The sequence below is a fragment of the Trifolium pratense genome, linkage group LG5 (assembly GCF_020283565.1).
Source record: "Trifolium pratense cultivar HEN17-A07 linkage group LG5, ARS_RC_1.1, whole genome shotgun sequence".
NCBI lineage: Eukaryota > Viridiplantae > Streptophyta > Magnoliopsida > Fabales > Fabaceae > Trifolium > Trifolium pratense.
The window spans coordinates 21826959-21842965 of record NC_060063.1 but is presented as its reverse complement, the minus strand read 5'-3'; the positions used below and the strand labels follow the sequence as shown (position 1 = coordinate 21842965).

Below are 16007 nucleotides of genomic sequence, written 5' to 3'. Positions count from 1 at the left end.
CGATAGGTGTTCGATGAAAGTCGTGAGTACTTACTTACTCCTTCCTCGTTGAAATGAGTTACATAAGTTAATTTAGTACTTTAAAAAGGGTTGATTCACATGTCGATAAACGTTGCCAACAATTCATCCAAAACAGAAGCATCAACATCAGCAAACAATTCAAAGGGTTGATTCGGATCAGAAGCAGGTCCAGTACCGGTAGTATCAAGTTTAGTATCAGAGTTTGGCGGTTTATAGAGAAAGAGGTCGTAGAGGAATCTACCTTGAGGTGTTAACAAGGCAGCATAGATAGGAGTAACAGAAGTAGTGGGAACATTGGGTGTAGGAAAATTGGCAGTTTTATCGCCAATAGGTTCACCAATTTTGCGTATATCGTTGGTTAATAGTCCCTGAAGGAATTTGACGGTGTCGGGTCCTCGGAATCGTATGACGGAGCGGGATTTTATGAGAGAAGCTACCGGACCGGCGGTTTGGAGTTGGGTTTCGTTTCGGTGCTTTGGTATGGTTTGGTGAATTGCTCTGTTACAGTGTTTGTAAAATGATGATGATAATACACGATTCATAGTTTTTGGGATTTTGAGAGGGATGAGAAGATGAAGATGAAGATGTTTTGGGTTTACCAGGAAAGAGTTAAAAAGAGAAGCTGGTAGATTGACACGTTAGGGGTTGTGATCGATAGGTGTTCGATGAAAGTCGTGAGTACTTACTTACTCCTTCCTCGTTGAAATGAGTTACATAAGTTAATTTAGTACTTTAAAAAGGGTTGATTCACATGTCGATAAACGTTGCCAACAATTCATCCAAAACAGAAGCATCAACATCAGCAAACAATTCAAAGGGTTGATTCGGATCAGAAGCAGGTCCAGTACCGGTAGTATCAAGTTTAGTATCAGAGTTTGGCGGTTTATAGAGAAAGAGGTCGTAGAGGAATCTACCTTGAGGTGTTAACAAGGCAGCATAGATAGGAGTAACAGAAGTAGTGGGAACATTGGGTGTAGGAAAATTGGCAGTTTTATCGCCAATAGGTTCACCAATTTTGCGTATATCGTTGGTTAATAGTCCTTGAAGGAATTTGACGGTGTCGGGTCCTCGGAATCGTATGACGGAGCGGGATTTTATGAGAGAAGCTACCGGACCGGCGGTTTGGAGTTGGGTTTCGTTTCGGTGCTTTGGTATGGTTTGGTGAATTGCTCTGTTACAGTGTTTGTAAAATGATGATGATAATACACGATTCATAGTTTTTGGGATTTTGAGAGGGATGAGAAGATGAAGATGAAGATGTTTTGGGTTTACCAGGAAAGAGTTAAAAAGAGAAGCTGGTAGATTGACACGTTAGGGGTTGTGATCGATAGGTGTTCGATGAAAGTCGTGAGTACTTACTTACTCCTTCCTCGTTGAAATGAGTTACATAAGTTAATTTAGTACTTTAAAAAGGGTTGATTCACATGTCGATAAACGTTGCCAACAATTCATCCAAAACAGAAGCATCAACATCAGCAAACAATTCAAAGGGTTGATTCGGATCAGAAGCAGGTCCAGTACCGGTAGTATCAAGTTTAGTATCAGAGTTTGGCGGTTTATAGAGAAAGAGGTCGTAGAGGAATCTACCTTGAGGTGTTAACAAGGCAGCATAGATAGGAGTAACAGAAGTAGTGGGAACATTGGGTGTAGGAAAATTGGCAGTTTTATCGCCAATAGGTTCACCAATTTTGCGTATATCGTTGGTTAATAGTCCCTGAAGGAATTTGACGGTGTCGGGTCCTCGGAATCGTATGACGGAGCGGGATTTTATGAGAGAAGCTACCGGACCGGCGGTTTGGAGTTGGGTTTCGTTTCGGTGCTTTGGTATGGTTTGGTGAATTGCTCTGTTACAGTGTTTGTAAAATGATGATGATAATACACGATTCATAGTTTTTGGGATTTTGAGAGGGATGAGAAGATGAAGATGAAGATGTTTTGGGTTTACCAGGAAAGAGTTAAAAAGAGAAGCTGGTAGATTGACACGTTAGGGGTTGTGATCGATAGGTGTTCGATGAAAGTCGTGAGTACTTACTTACTCCTTCCTCGTTGAAATGAGTTACATAAGTTAATTTAGTACTTTAAAAAGGGTTGATTCACATGTCGATAAACGTTGCCAACAATTCATCCAAAACAGAAGCATCAACATCAGCAAACAATTCAAAGGGTTGATTCGGATCAGAAGCAGGTCCAGTACCGGTAGTATCAAGTTTAGTATCAGAGTTTGGCGGTTTATAGAGAAAGAGGTCGTAGAGGAATCTACCTTGAGGTGTTAACAAGGCAGCATAGATAGGAGTAACAGAAGTAGTGGGAACATTGGGTGTAGGAAAATTGGCAGTTTTATCGCCAATAGGTTCACCAATTTTGCGTATATCGTTGGTTAATAGTCCCTGAAGGAATTTGACGGTGTCGGGTCCTCGGAATCGTATGACGGAGCGGGATTTTATGAGAGAAGCTACCGGACCGGCGGTTTGGAGTTGGGTTTCGTTTCGGTGCTTTGGTATGGTTTGGTGAATTGCTCTGTTACAGTGTTTGTAAAATGATGATGATAATACACGATTCATAGTTTTTGGGATTTTGAGAGGGATGAGAAGATGAAGATGAAGATGTTTTGGGTTTACCAGGAAAGAGTTAAAAAGAGAAGCTGGTAGATTGACACGTTAGGGGTTGTGATCGATAGGTGTTCGATGAAAGTCGTGAGTACTTACTTACTCCTTCCTCGTTGAAATGAGTTACATAAGTTAATTTAGTACTTTAAAAAGGGTTGATTCACATGTCGATAAACGTTGCCAACAATTCATCCAAAACAGAAGCATCAACATCAGCAAACAATTCAAAGGGTTGATTCGGATCAGAAGCAGGTCCAGTACCGGTAGTATCAAGTTTAGTATCAGAGTTTGGCGGTTTATAGAGAAAGAGGTCGTAGAGGAATCTACCTTGAGGTGTTAACAAGGCAGCATAGATAGGAGTAACAGAAGTAGTGGGAACATTGGGTGTAGGAAAATTGGCAGTTTTATCGCCAATAGGTTCACCAATTTTGCGTATATCGTTGGTTAATAGTCCTTGAAGGAATTTGACGGTGTCGGGTCCTCGGAATCGTATGACGGAGCGGGATTTTATGAGAGAAGCTACCGGACCGGCGGTTTGGAGTTGGGTTTCGTTTCGGTGCTTTGGTATGGTTTGGTGAATTGCTCTGTTACAGTGTTTGTAAAATGATGATGATAATACACGATTCATAGTTTTTGGGATTTTGAGAGGGATGAGAAGATGAAGATGAAGATGTTTTGGGTTTACCAGGAAAGAGTTAAAAAGAGAAGCTGGTAGATTGACACGTTAGGGGTTGTGATCGATAGGTGTTCGATGAAAGTCGTGAGTACTTACTTACTCCTTCCTCGTTGAAATGAGTTACATAAGTTAATTTAGTACTTTAAAAAGGGTTGATTCACATGTCGATAAACGTTGCCAACAATTCATCCAAAACAGAAGCATCAACATCAGCAAACAATTCAAAGGGTTGATTCGGATCAGAAGCAGGTCCAGTACCGGTAGTATCAAGTTTAGTATCAGAGTTTGGCGGTTTATAGAGAAAGAGGTCGTAGAGGAATCTACCTTGAGGTGTTAACAAGGCAGCATAGATAGGAGTAACAGAAGTAGTGGGAACATTGGGTGTAGGAAAATTGGCAGTTTTATCGCCAATAGGTTCACCAATTTTGCGTATATCGTTGGTTAATAGTCCTTGAAGGAATTTGACGGTGTCGGGTCCTCGGAATCGTATGACGGAGCGGGATTTTATGAGAGAAGCTACCGGACCGGCGGTTTGGAGTTGGGTTTCGTTTCGGTGCTTTGGTATGGTTTGGTGAATTGCTCTGTTACAGTGTTTGTAAAATGATGATGATAATACACGATTCATAGTTTTTGGGATTTTGAGAGGGATGAGAAGATGAAGATGAAGATGTTTTGGGTTTACCAGGAAAGAGTTAAAAAGAGAAGCTGGTAGATTGACACGTTAGGGGTTGTGATCGATAGGTGTTCGATGAAAGTCGTGAGTACTTACTTACTCCTTCCTCGTTGAAATGAGTTACATAAGTTAATTTAGTACTTTAAAAAGGGTTGATTCACATGTCGATAAACGTTGCCAACAATTCATCCAAAACAGAAGCATCAACATCAGCAAACAATTCAAAGGGTTGATTCGGATCAGAAGCAGGTCCAGTACCGGTAGTATCAAGTTTAGTATCAGAGTTTGGCGGTTTATAGAGAAAGAGGTCGTAGAGGAATCTACCTTGAGGTGTTAACAAGGCAGCATAGATAGGAGTAACAGAAGTAGTGGGAACATTGGGTGTAGGAAAATTGGCAGTTTTATCGCCAATAGGTTCACCAATTTTGCGTATATCGTTGGTTAATAGTCCTTGAAGGAATTTGACGGTGTCGGGTCCTCGGAATCGTATGACGGAGCGGGATTTTATGAGAGAAGCTACCGGACCGGCGGTTTGGAGTTGGGTTTCGTTTCGGTGCTTTGGTATGGTTTGGTGAATTGCTCTGTTACAGTGTTTGTAAAATGATGATGATAATACACGATTCATAGTTTTTGGGATTTTGAGAGGGATGAGAAGATGAAGATGAAGATGTTTTGGGTTTACCAGGAAAGAGTTAAAAAGAGAAGCTGGTAGATTGACACGTTAGGGGTTGTGATCGATAGGTGTTCGATGAAAGTCGTGAGTACTTACTTACTCCTTCCTCGTTGAAATGAGTTACATAAGTTAATTTAGTACTTTAAAAAGGGTTGATTCACATGTCGATAAACGTTGCCAACAATTCATCCAAAACAGAAGCATCAACATCAGCAAACAATTCAAAGGGTTGATTCGGATCAGAAGCAGGTCCAGTACCGGTAGTATCAAGTTTAGTATCAGAGTTTGGCGGTTTATAGAGAAAGAGGTCGTAGAGGAATCTACCTTGAGGTGTTAACAAGGCAGCATAGATAGGAGTAACAGAAGTAGTGGGAACATTGGGTGTAGGAAAATTGGCAGTTTTATCGCCAATAGGTTCACCAATTTTGCGTATATCGTTGGTTAATAGTCCTTGAAGGAATTTGACGGTGTCGGGTCCTCGGAATCGTATGACGGAGCGGGATTTTATGAGAGAAGCTACCGGACCGGCGGTTTGGAGTTGGGTTTCGTTTCGGTGCTTTGGTATGGTTTGGTGAATTGCTCTGTTACAGTGTTTGTAAAATGATGATGATAATACACGATTCATAGTTTTTGGGATTTTGAGAGGGATGAGAAGATGAAGATGAAGATGTTTTGGGTTTACCAGGAAAGAGTTAAAAAGAGAAGCTGGTAGATTGACACGTTAGGGGTTGTGATCGATAGGTGTTCGATGAAAGTCGTGAGTACTTACTTACTCCTTCCTCGTTGAAATGAGTTACATAAGTTAATTTAGTACTTTAAAAAGGGTTGATTCACATGTCGATAAACGTTGCCAACAATTCATCCAAAACAGAAGCATCAACATCAGCAAACAATTCAAAGGGTTGATTCGGATCAGAAGCAGGTCCAGTACCGGTAGTATCAAGTTTAGTATCAGAGTTTGGCGGTTTATAGAGAAAGAGGTCGTAGAGGAATCTACCTTGAGGTGTTAACAAGGCAGCATAGATAGGAGTAACAGAAGTAGTGGGAACATTGGGTGTAGGAAAATTGGCAGTTTTATCGCCAATAGGTTCACCAATTTTGCGTATATCGTTGGTTAATAGTCCCTGAAGGAATTTGACGGTGTCGGGTCCTCGGAATCGTATGACGGAGCGGGATTTTATGAGAGAAGCTACCGGACCGGCGGTTTGGAGTTGGGTTTCGTTTCGGTGCTTTGGTATGGTTTGGTGAATTGCTCTGTTACAGTGTTTGTAAAATGATGATGATAATACACGATTCATAGTTTTTGGGATTTTGAGAGGGATGAGAAGATGAAGATGAAGATGTTTTGGGTTTACCAGGAAAGAGTTAAAAAGAGAAGCTGGTAGATTGACACGTTAGGGGTTGTGATCGATAGGTGTTCGATGAAAGTCGTGAGTACTTACTTACTCCTTCCTCGTTGAAATGAGTTACATAAGTTAATTTAGTACTTTAAGAAGGGTTGATTCACATGTCGATAAACGTTCCCAACAATTCATCCAAAACAGAAGCATCAACATCAGCAAACAATTCAAAGGGTTGATTCGGATCAGAAGCAGGTCCAGTACCGGTAGTATCAAGTTTAGTATCAGAGTTTGGCGGTTTATAGAGAAAGAGGTCGTAGAGGAATCTACCTTGAGGTATTAACAAGGCAGCATAGATAGGAGTAACAGAAGTAGTGGGAACATTGGGTGTAGGAAAATTGGCAGTTTTATCGCCAATAGGTTCACCAATTTTGCGTATATCGTTGGTTAATAGTCCCTGAAGGAATTTGACGGTGTCGGGTCCTCGGAATCGTATGACGGAGCGGGATTTTATGAGAGAAGCTACCGGACCGGCGGTTTGTGTAACGACCCGAAATTTATTATTCGTTATTTAATTATTTTATTACGCGGGGGCGTGATTCATAATTATTTTATTAAGCAGCGAATAATTAATTGGCGCGAACCTAAGTTAATACGCGAGTTAGGAGCGTTACGTGAGCGAAACCATGCAAGTGGGCTTGAAGCCCAATGAGCCAAGGCAAGGGAAAGGGGGGCGGTTTGTGATGCAAGTGGGAGGAGAAGATATTTTCTTCTACTTGGTTGGTAAGAAAAGTCAATAAAGGTGGAAAGGAGATAAGAACAAGAGAAAAATCACAAAGTTCATTCATCCTCCTTCTTCTCTCTTCTTTGGCCGTGGCCATTCTTTTCCATTCCTTCCATCACAAATTTCATTTCTTCACCAAATTGATCCATCTTAAGCTTGTTGGAAACATGAGAGTTCATGGATCATCATCCCTAAGCTAGGGCAAGCAAGAGAGCAAAGCAAGAGGGTGCTAGGGCTTGAGAAAGAGAGGAGCTCATGAGAGCTAGAACATGAGGAGCTTGAGGATTCATCAAATTTCTAAGGTAAGAGAGTTAGTTTCCATGATTCATGAGTGGTCAAAGAGAGGGGAGGTTGTCTAGGCCTCCATTCCCAAACTCTCTCACTCATTTTCTTTGGGGTTTTGGGTGATTTTCTTCATGAATCATTGAAAGGAAAAGATCATGAGATGTTATTTATTCATGACATGATTGTATGAGGGAATATGTAGATGTTTGTTAAGGAAAAAGTTTGTGTTCTTGATGAATTTTGATATGTTCACAAGCTTGTATAAATGGAATCATAACTATGTGTATAAGTGTTTTTGATGGTTAAAATACTTGTGTTTAAGTGCTTATGAATATGCTTGGTTGATGGTGTTGATGTGTGGTTATTTTGGTGTGCTTTGCCTAAGCCCTAGATTGGCCTTAGCCAAGCTCAATGATTTGCAAAGTGTTGATGAGTTTTGCAAAATGTTCATGAATTTCTTTGAATAATAAGCAATGAATGATGTATTGATGTTTAAATGGACTTTTGTAAGTGTTTTGAGTATGTATATATGTGTGATGGAGTTTAGAATATGAAAAATGGTTTATGTGAGAGTCTTGAGAGTTTAGAGTTTGAAATGAGAAATGTAGAAAATTGTTATCTATGAGGTCTGAACCTTTACGTGCATTTTTGACCTCTTTTCGTTGTGAACTGGTTTTAGTGGCCAACATAAAAGTTGTAGCCCTGTTTGTTAGCTTTCCAACGAGTATATGTGCGTCTCCATTGGACTTTCGTAGCCCAAGTTATGATCGTTGCAATGAGAGGCTGTCCTGCAGAAATCCTGCACAATTTGTCTGTGGCGCACCGTTTTAGAGGAGTGGTGCCCAGGCGCCCAGAGAAGTCTAGAAATGCCATTTTGACTCTGTTTTGTGACGAAGGCTGGCGCCCCAGCGCAGGCACTGTTCACAGGATTGAAAATGTTGACTTTTGAGGGTTTTCGACCCCGGAACCTATTTTACTCAGTTTTTCGTGTAGACTCCGATTCCGGTGTTTGTTTTATGAGTTGAGGCATGCTTAATGTAGTTGTTATATATTAATTGCATGAGGGTTGTGTTGATGTTTATGTGATGATAGCTTGTTGATGAATGATGATGTTTATTTAAATGTCAAAGAAGTATATTAAGGTGTTAATCAACTTAATAAAGAAGGATATTAGAATTATGTTATTCTAATAAAGAAGTATATCGAATTATGTTATTTGATAAAGACGGATATTAAGGTATTGATTATCTTAATAAAGACGGACGTTGGATAGTGTTCCACGTTATTGTTGATGGGCTATATGCCATAATTGTTGATGGATATATTCATGAGTTTTGAGTGCATGCATCATGAATATTTAGGGATATTGGCTTGTCCAATAAAGAAGGATATCGAACTATATTTGTTTGATAAAGAAGGATATCGGAGGTGAAATACCCTGATAAAGACGATGGTACCACATGCATTAGAGGTGTCTAGAGGACATAACATGAATGTGAAGCATTAGATTGCATTAGGGATTTTGTGTGCATTTTATAATAAATGATGTTTGACACATACTTGGTAAATGTTGATTGTTAATCCGTATGTGAGGAGCAGAGTCCGTCATGACTATAAAATGAACAACGCAGGGTCCGTCATGACCATAATCTGAACAATGTATTTGTTGATGTTTTGGTATTGTCCGAGACGACGTGAAACTATATGTTTGGTGTATTTTGTGGATGATTGATTATGTGATAATTGTTGACGTACAAGTGATGTTTGAATTATAATTTGTCTGGTAAATTATAATGGAATATTTGTTGATGAATGTGCGTGTGAGTTAGTAGTATGCATGATAGTGGTGTAAAGCGTAGGTGCATTCTTATGCTTGTTTTATTGATCATGTAAACTAACTCTCTGCTTTGTGTTAACTGGAACCTTTGGGGGTTCAGATATCCAGATTGACAGGTTATATGTTAGCTTGTCCGAGTAGCGTGGTGAAGCTCCGCTCTGATTGTGACACGGGGAGAAAAGGGGTTTTGTATATATATATATAAATTCCTTTAGAAAATTACTCTGTAATTGCTTATGTTTTCATATAAGAATTATTCTTTGTGAAAAGTATTGGTTTTGTATAACTTATAACGCATCGTGTTGATGCGGAGGATTTTGTATTTTGTGATATTCAAACCAGCGCTTTATAATCAAATTTTCAATTTTTCCGCTGCGTATTTTCGAAAAAGATTTTATAAAGGCAGAGTTAATTAAATAACGGGTTTGGGTGTTACAAAGTGGTATCAGAGCAGGTCGTCTTCGGACTGTGAGGTTATGTGTCAATCAGAGCCGTTCTGTGCAGTCAGATCGAGTGAGCGTGTGTGCCAGTTGTGTCTGTCTATTCTTGTTGTGTGTACTTGATGCGATTGATACTTATCATTGTTATAAGTTATCAAGTCAAGTAGTGGTTGTGTATTTTTATGCTTAAAGTTTTAAAAATTTGTGTGGTTTGAACTTTTGGTTTGTAGATGCTTATTGCTAATTGTTGATGACCCGACATGATGTAAAACTGCATGTGATGAAGATTTTGTTGAAAATATAAGATTATTTTCTTTTGAGTAAGTGAAAATGAATTTTTCACTAGAGTGAGAAAGGAGTAGGATGTAAGTAGATCCTAGTGTGTGTTGTTATATGTTTGTTTATAACATGTGGTAGATTGATTACTAGTACTTAGTGTGGTTCTTTAATTGAACTATGTGAATGTATTCTCATGATGAGAACTTGTTTGAGAACATGCTATGTTTTATACATGTTTGAGTAGATGTTGTAAGTATGCGAGCAAATGAAATGTAATGCATGTACTTGACTCGATGTCTTGTGTACATGGATGTTTTGTTGTCTTACATATATTTTAGTTATAAATATATGTATTGACATGTTGTTGTGTTTGCGTATGCTAGTTGGTATGAAGGTTGTTACACTAGTATATGTGGGGAATAGAATACTTATGTATTTGCATAGTGGCGTATATGTCAAGAGGACTGTACAGGATATTTGTGTAGATGTCTAGGTTTAATGCCTTACGTTTACCCTTGTATGCGACACGCATGTGAATGTTGTCGGTACTAGATTCTTTTTGGGAGAATATATTTAGAATCGATAGAATGACTAGGAGTTTATACCGGAAGTTCTAGTGGAAGAGTATAGATGGGTTTGAGATAAGTGGGGGAGAAAGTTGTGTCTCTCCGAGATGGTTCGAATGTGAAGAAGTTAGGATGGATGGAGATGCTCTTGAAGTAGATTGTTCAAGATTGATTAGTGTTGTTCGAAGTGGAAGGAACTTGGACAGCAAGTTGTGAGGATTGCTAGATGAGAAGTTGTTGGACTAAGTGTTCGTCATGGGATCAACACTGAGATTGGTTAAGAAAGATGAAGACCGTTTGGAAACGATTGGAGATCGTGTAGTGTACAAAAGAGTATGGACTAGAGGCGGATGAGAACTACAAGAATTTCTCAGAAGCAATACCATGGAATGGAAGGAGTAGGACGTTGTCGTTCAGACAAGTTGAGTAAGGACGAGTAGACGTCAATTTGATAAGGGATTGAAAGTAAAGTTCTTATTTGGAGAGTATTTTGGAGGAAATATTAGATGATCATTCCGGAAGATTCAGAATGAGTCGAACTAAAGTTGTTTAGCCGTAAAGAGAATGTGACCATTGTGGAATGGTGGAACGGACAGAGATGTTAAATGAAAATCGTTGTTGGAAAACGGAGAAGACGTTGTGCGTTAAGAGTAGGCGAACCTAGTGATGATTAGGCGATGGTTATAAGAATGGTGGGAATACCTATAGAGTTGTATCAGTGTGAGCTAAACTTGTTAATTATTAGCAAGTGAACCTTTAAGGAAAGTAAACATTTTGAATAGTTCGAAGAGACTAGTCAAGATTGGAATAGAGATTTTGTGTGGATGAACTTTAGGATGTTATGACTTTAAGATAGTCACGAGATGCGAATAAGAACTGATCGAATGAAGAAAAGTATGTTTGTCACAATGAGAATGATGAGGAACGTGACTAATTGGATTGTGTGCGACAAATTAAGGACGTTGTTGGAATCAACAAGATAGAGATCATGGTTGTTTGGAAATCAACTTTTGGATAGTCACCGAGATTGAATATGGACTTACTAGGTGATCGAGAAGAGCCTAGGAAGGATTTATAGTGGTTGAGTGTGTTAGAGCCAAGTAATCATTTCTTGGAAAGATTTGAGAAGCTTAGAAATAGATGTTAAGCTTAGAGAACCATTAGTGTTGCATAATCAAGGAAAAGAAGTAAATTCTCATAGTAGATGAGAATGGAATTAAGAGATACCGTAGTAGGGTTAGTAAACTTGTGAAGGTGTCAAGTAGTAGAGGACGGTATGAGTAGTAGAGTTATTCCAAGATAAAAGTGGGGTAACAATTTGATGGATTTTGTAAGAGTTTGTCGAGAAGGAAATATTTTCATTTGGATAATGATCGGACAATTGGTGTCGAGGTTGGATGGAACCTTAGAAGTCGAAAGGAAGCTAAGTACGAAGTGTCGTATTTGGATAATTGGAAATAAGGAAGTTAGCCTTTGGAAACGTGTCGAGCACGAGTATTAGAGAGATGTAAAGAAGTGACTTATGTTGAGTAAAAGTTCGTTGGAAAAGTTAATTATGAGATGGAAAAGTCGGTGGAGATTAGAGATGTTGGATACATCGTAATCTATTGGAATAATAAGGTCATACCATGTGGTAAGTGATTTAAGGATTTCGGATAATGTCATCGTGGACGGTGGAACGACAGTGAGTCGATGGGTGACTGCAGATAATATTTTGGATAAGAGCATTTCGATGGAGAAATGATATTGGAAATGACATGTTAAGAATCTTAGAAATTGGCTAAGAGGTTATTTGGAAATAAAGTGATTGTGTTGGAATGCGACGCAATGATTTGGAAATTGTAAGAATAAGGAATTTAACGGTTAGAGATGGTGAATTTGACAAGTGTCAAGAAAATTTGAAGAGTTGGTCAACAAAGGAATGTTGAGGTTGTGTTGTCGACTAAATGGTTGGGATAAGATTCAACAAAGTTAAGTGATTAAGGAAAGAAGTAAAGGTTTATGGAACTTGAAAAGTTGTGAAGTGTTCAACGGAGTGTCTTTCGAGGTGCATTAGACGGAGTCGAAGTTGTTTTGGAGTAGTGTCGTGAGTACCCTAAGATATTATTTGGACGTTTAAGTAGTTTGATGAGAATGGTTCATACCGTCATCGTGATTGTTGACTATCTATCGACAAATTGAGGGACTGGCCGTCCTTGATCTATTGTTGGTAGTAGACGAAATTGTGATGATTGGGGTGAACTGATTTTGTCAAACTTGGTTTGATATGGAATTGGAACGTTTTGTTAGCATGAATCCGTAGAAAGGATGATTTTTGGACCGGAGATTGTGTAAGAGATCACATCGGTTAAGGTATTATGAGTAGAAACCCGTTGGTTAGAATGTAAGTTGGGAATTAGAAAGTTGGATTAGAGTTTTATCTGAGGTTGTGTTTTAGTCGGATAATTTTCGAGGGCGAAAATCTTTTAAGTGGGGGAGAGTTGTAACGACCCGAAATTTATTATTCGTTATTTAATTATTTTATTACGCGGGGGCGTGATTCATAATTATTTTATTAAGCAGCGAATAATTAATTGGCGCGAACCTAAGTTAATACGCGAGTTAGGAGCGTTACGTGAGCGAAACCATGCAAGTGGGCTTGAAGCCCAATGAGCCAAGGCAAGGGAAAGGGGGGCGGTTTGTGATGCAAGTGGGAGGAGAAGATATTTTCTTCTACTTGGTTGGTAAGAAAAGTCAATAAAGGTGGAAAGGAGATAAGAACAAGAGAAAAATCACAAAGTTCATTCATCCTCCTTCTTCTCTCTTCTTTGGCCGTGGCCATTCTTTTCCATTCCTTCCATCACAAATTTCATTTCTTCACCAAATTGATCCATCTTAAGCTTGTTGGAAACATGAGAGTTCATGGATCATCATCCCTAAGCTAGGGCAAGCAAGAGAGCAAAGCAAGAGGGTGCTAGGGCTTGAGAAAGAGAGGAGCTCATGAGAGCTAGAACATGAGGAGCTTGAGGATTCATCAAATTTCTAAGGTAAGAGAGTTAGTTTCCATGATTCATGAGTGGTCAAAGAGAGGGGAGGTTGTCTAGGCCTCCATTCCCAAACTCTCTCACTCATTTTCTTTGGGGTTTTGGGTGATTTTCTTCATGAATCGTTGAAAGGAAAAGATCATGAGATGTTATTTATTCATGACATGATTGTATGAGGGAATATGTAGATGTTTGTTAAGGAAAAAGTTTGTGTTCTTGATGAATTTTGATATGTTCACAAGCTTGTATAAATGGAATCATAACTATGTGTATAAGTGTTTTTGATGGTTAAAATACTTGTGTTTAAGTGCTTATGAATATGCTTGGTTGATGGTGTTGATGTGTGGTTATTTTGGTGTGCTTTGCCTAAGCCCTAGATTGGCCTTAGCCAAGCTCAATGATTTGCAAAGTGTTGATGAGTTTTGCAAAATGTTCATGAATTTCTTTGAATAATAAGCAATGAATGATGTATTGATGTTTAAATGGACTTTTGTAAGTGTTTTGAGTATGTATATATGTGTGATGGAGTTTAGAATATGAAAAATGGTTTATGTGAGAGTCTTGAGAGTTTAGAGTTTGAAATGAGAAATGTAGAAAATTGTTATCTATGAGGTCTGAACCTTTACGTGCATTTTTGACCTCTTTTCGTTGTGAACTGGTTTTAGTGGCCAACATAAAAGTTGTAGCCCTGTTTGTTAGCTTTCCAACGAGTATATGTGCGTCTCCATTGGACTTTCGTAGCCCAAGTTATGATCGTTGCAATGAGAGGCTGTCCTGCAGAAATCCTGCACAATTTGTCTGTGGCGCACCGTTTTAGAGGAGTGGTGCCCAGGCGCCCAGAGAAGTCTAGAAATGCCATTTTGACTCTGTTTTGTGACGAAGGCTGGCGCCCCAGCGCAGGCACTGTTCACAGGATTGAAAATGTTGACTTTTGAGGGTTTTCGACCCCGGAACCTATTTTACTCAGTTTTTCGTGTAGACTCCGATTCCGGTGTTTGTTTTATGAGTTGAGGCATGCTTAATGTAGTTGTTATATATTAATTGCATGAGGGTTGTGTTGATGTTTATGTGATGATAGCTTGTTGATGAATGATGATGTTTATTTAAATGTCAAAGAAGTATATTAAGGTGTTAATCAACTTAATAAAGAAGGATATTAGAATTATGTTATTCTAATAAAGAAGTATATCGAATTATGTTATTTGATAAAGACGGATATTAAGGTATTGATTATCTTAATAAAGACGGACGTTGGATAGTGTTCCACGTTATTGTTGATGGGCTATATGCCATAATTGTTGATGGATATATTCATGAGTTTTGAGTGCATGCATCATGAATATTTAGGGATATTGGCTTGTCCAATAAAGAAGGATATCGAACTATATTTGTTTGATAAAGAAGGATATCGGAGGTGAAATACCCTGATAAAGACGATGGTACCACATGCATTAGAGGTGTCTAGAGGACATAACATGAATGTGAAGCATTAGATTGCATTAGGGATTTTGTGTGCATTTTATAATAAATGATGTTTGACACATACTTGGTAAATGTTGATTGTTAATCCGTATGTGAGGAGCAGAGTCCGTCATGACTATAAAATGAACAACGCAGGGTCCGTCATGACCATAATCTGAACAATGTATTTGTTGATGTTTTGGTATTGTCCGAGACGACGTGAAACTATATGTTTGGTGTATTTTGTGGATGATTGATTATGTGATAATTGTTGACGTACAAGTGATGTTTGAATTATAATTTGTCTGGTAAATTATAATGGAATATTTGTTGATGAATGTGCGTGTGAGTTAGTAGTATGCATGATAGTGGTGTAAAGCGTAGGTGCATTCTTATGCTTGTTTTATTGATCATGTAAACTAACTCTCTGCTTTGTGTTAACTGGAACCTTTGGGGGTTCAGATATCCAGATTGACAGGTTATATGTTAGCTTGTCCGAGTAGCGTGGTGAAGCTCCGCTCTGATTGTGACACGGGGAGAAAAGGGGTTTTGTATATATATATATAAATTCCTTTAGAAAATTACTCTGTAATTGCTTATGTTTTCATATAAGAATTATTCTTTGTGAAAAGTATTGGTTTTGTATAACTTATAACGCATCGTGTTGATGCGGAGGATTTTGTATTTTGTGATATTCAAACCAGCGCTTTATAATCAAATTTTCAATTTTTCCGCTGCGTATTTTCGAAAAAGATTTTATAAAGGCAGAGTTAATTAAATAACGGGTTTGGGTGTTACAGTTTGGAGTTGGGTTTCGTTTCGGTGCTTTGGTATGGTTTGGTGAATTGCTCTGTTACAGTGTTTGTAAAATGATGATGATAATACACGATTCATAGTTTTTGGGATTTTGAGAGGGATGAGAAGATGAAGATGAAGATGTTTTGGGTTTACCAGGAAAGAGTTAAAAAGAGAAGCTGGTAGATTGACACGTTAGGGGTTGTGATCGATAGGTGTTCGATGAAAGTCGTGAGTACTTACTTACTCCTTCCTCGTTGAAATGAGTTACATAAGTTAATTTAGTACTTTAAAAAGGGTTGATTCACATGTCGATAAACGTTGCCAACAATTCATCCAAAACAGAAGCATCAACATCAGCAAACAATTCAAAGGGTTGATTCGGATCAGAAGCAGGTCCAGTACCGGTAGTATCAAGTTTAGTATCAGAGTTTGGCGGTTTATAGAGAAAGAGGTCGTAGAGGAATCTACCTTGAGGTGTTAACAAGGCAGCATAGATAGGAGTAACAGAAGTAGTGGGAACATTGGGTGTAGGAAAATTGGCAGTT

At 38.7% G+C, this 16007-nt stretch overlaps 2 long non-coding RNA genes across 2 annotated transcripts; both read left to right on the top strand.

Moving 5' to 3' along the window:
* Nucleotides 1-6847: 6847 nt before the first annotated feature.
* On the top strand, nucleotides 6848-9247 carry LOC123884125. The gene is made up of 2 exons (XR_006800705.1): nucleotides 6848-7075; nucleotides 8996-9247. It is a non-coding gene; the product is annotated as an uncharacterized LOC123884125 (long non-coding RNA).
* Nucleotides 9248-12972: 3725 nt separating this feature from the next.
* On the top strand, nucleotides 12973-15378 carry LOC123884123. The gene is made up of 2 exons (XR_006800704.1): nucleotides 12973-13206; nucleotides 15127-15378. It is a non-coding gene; the product is annotated as an uncharacterized LOC123884123 (long non-coding RNA).
* The last annotated feature ends 629 nt before the right edge of the window (nucleotides 15379-16007 follow it).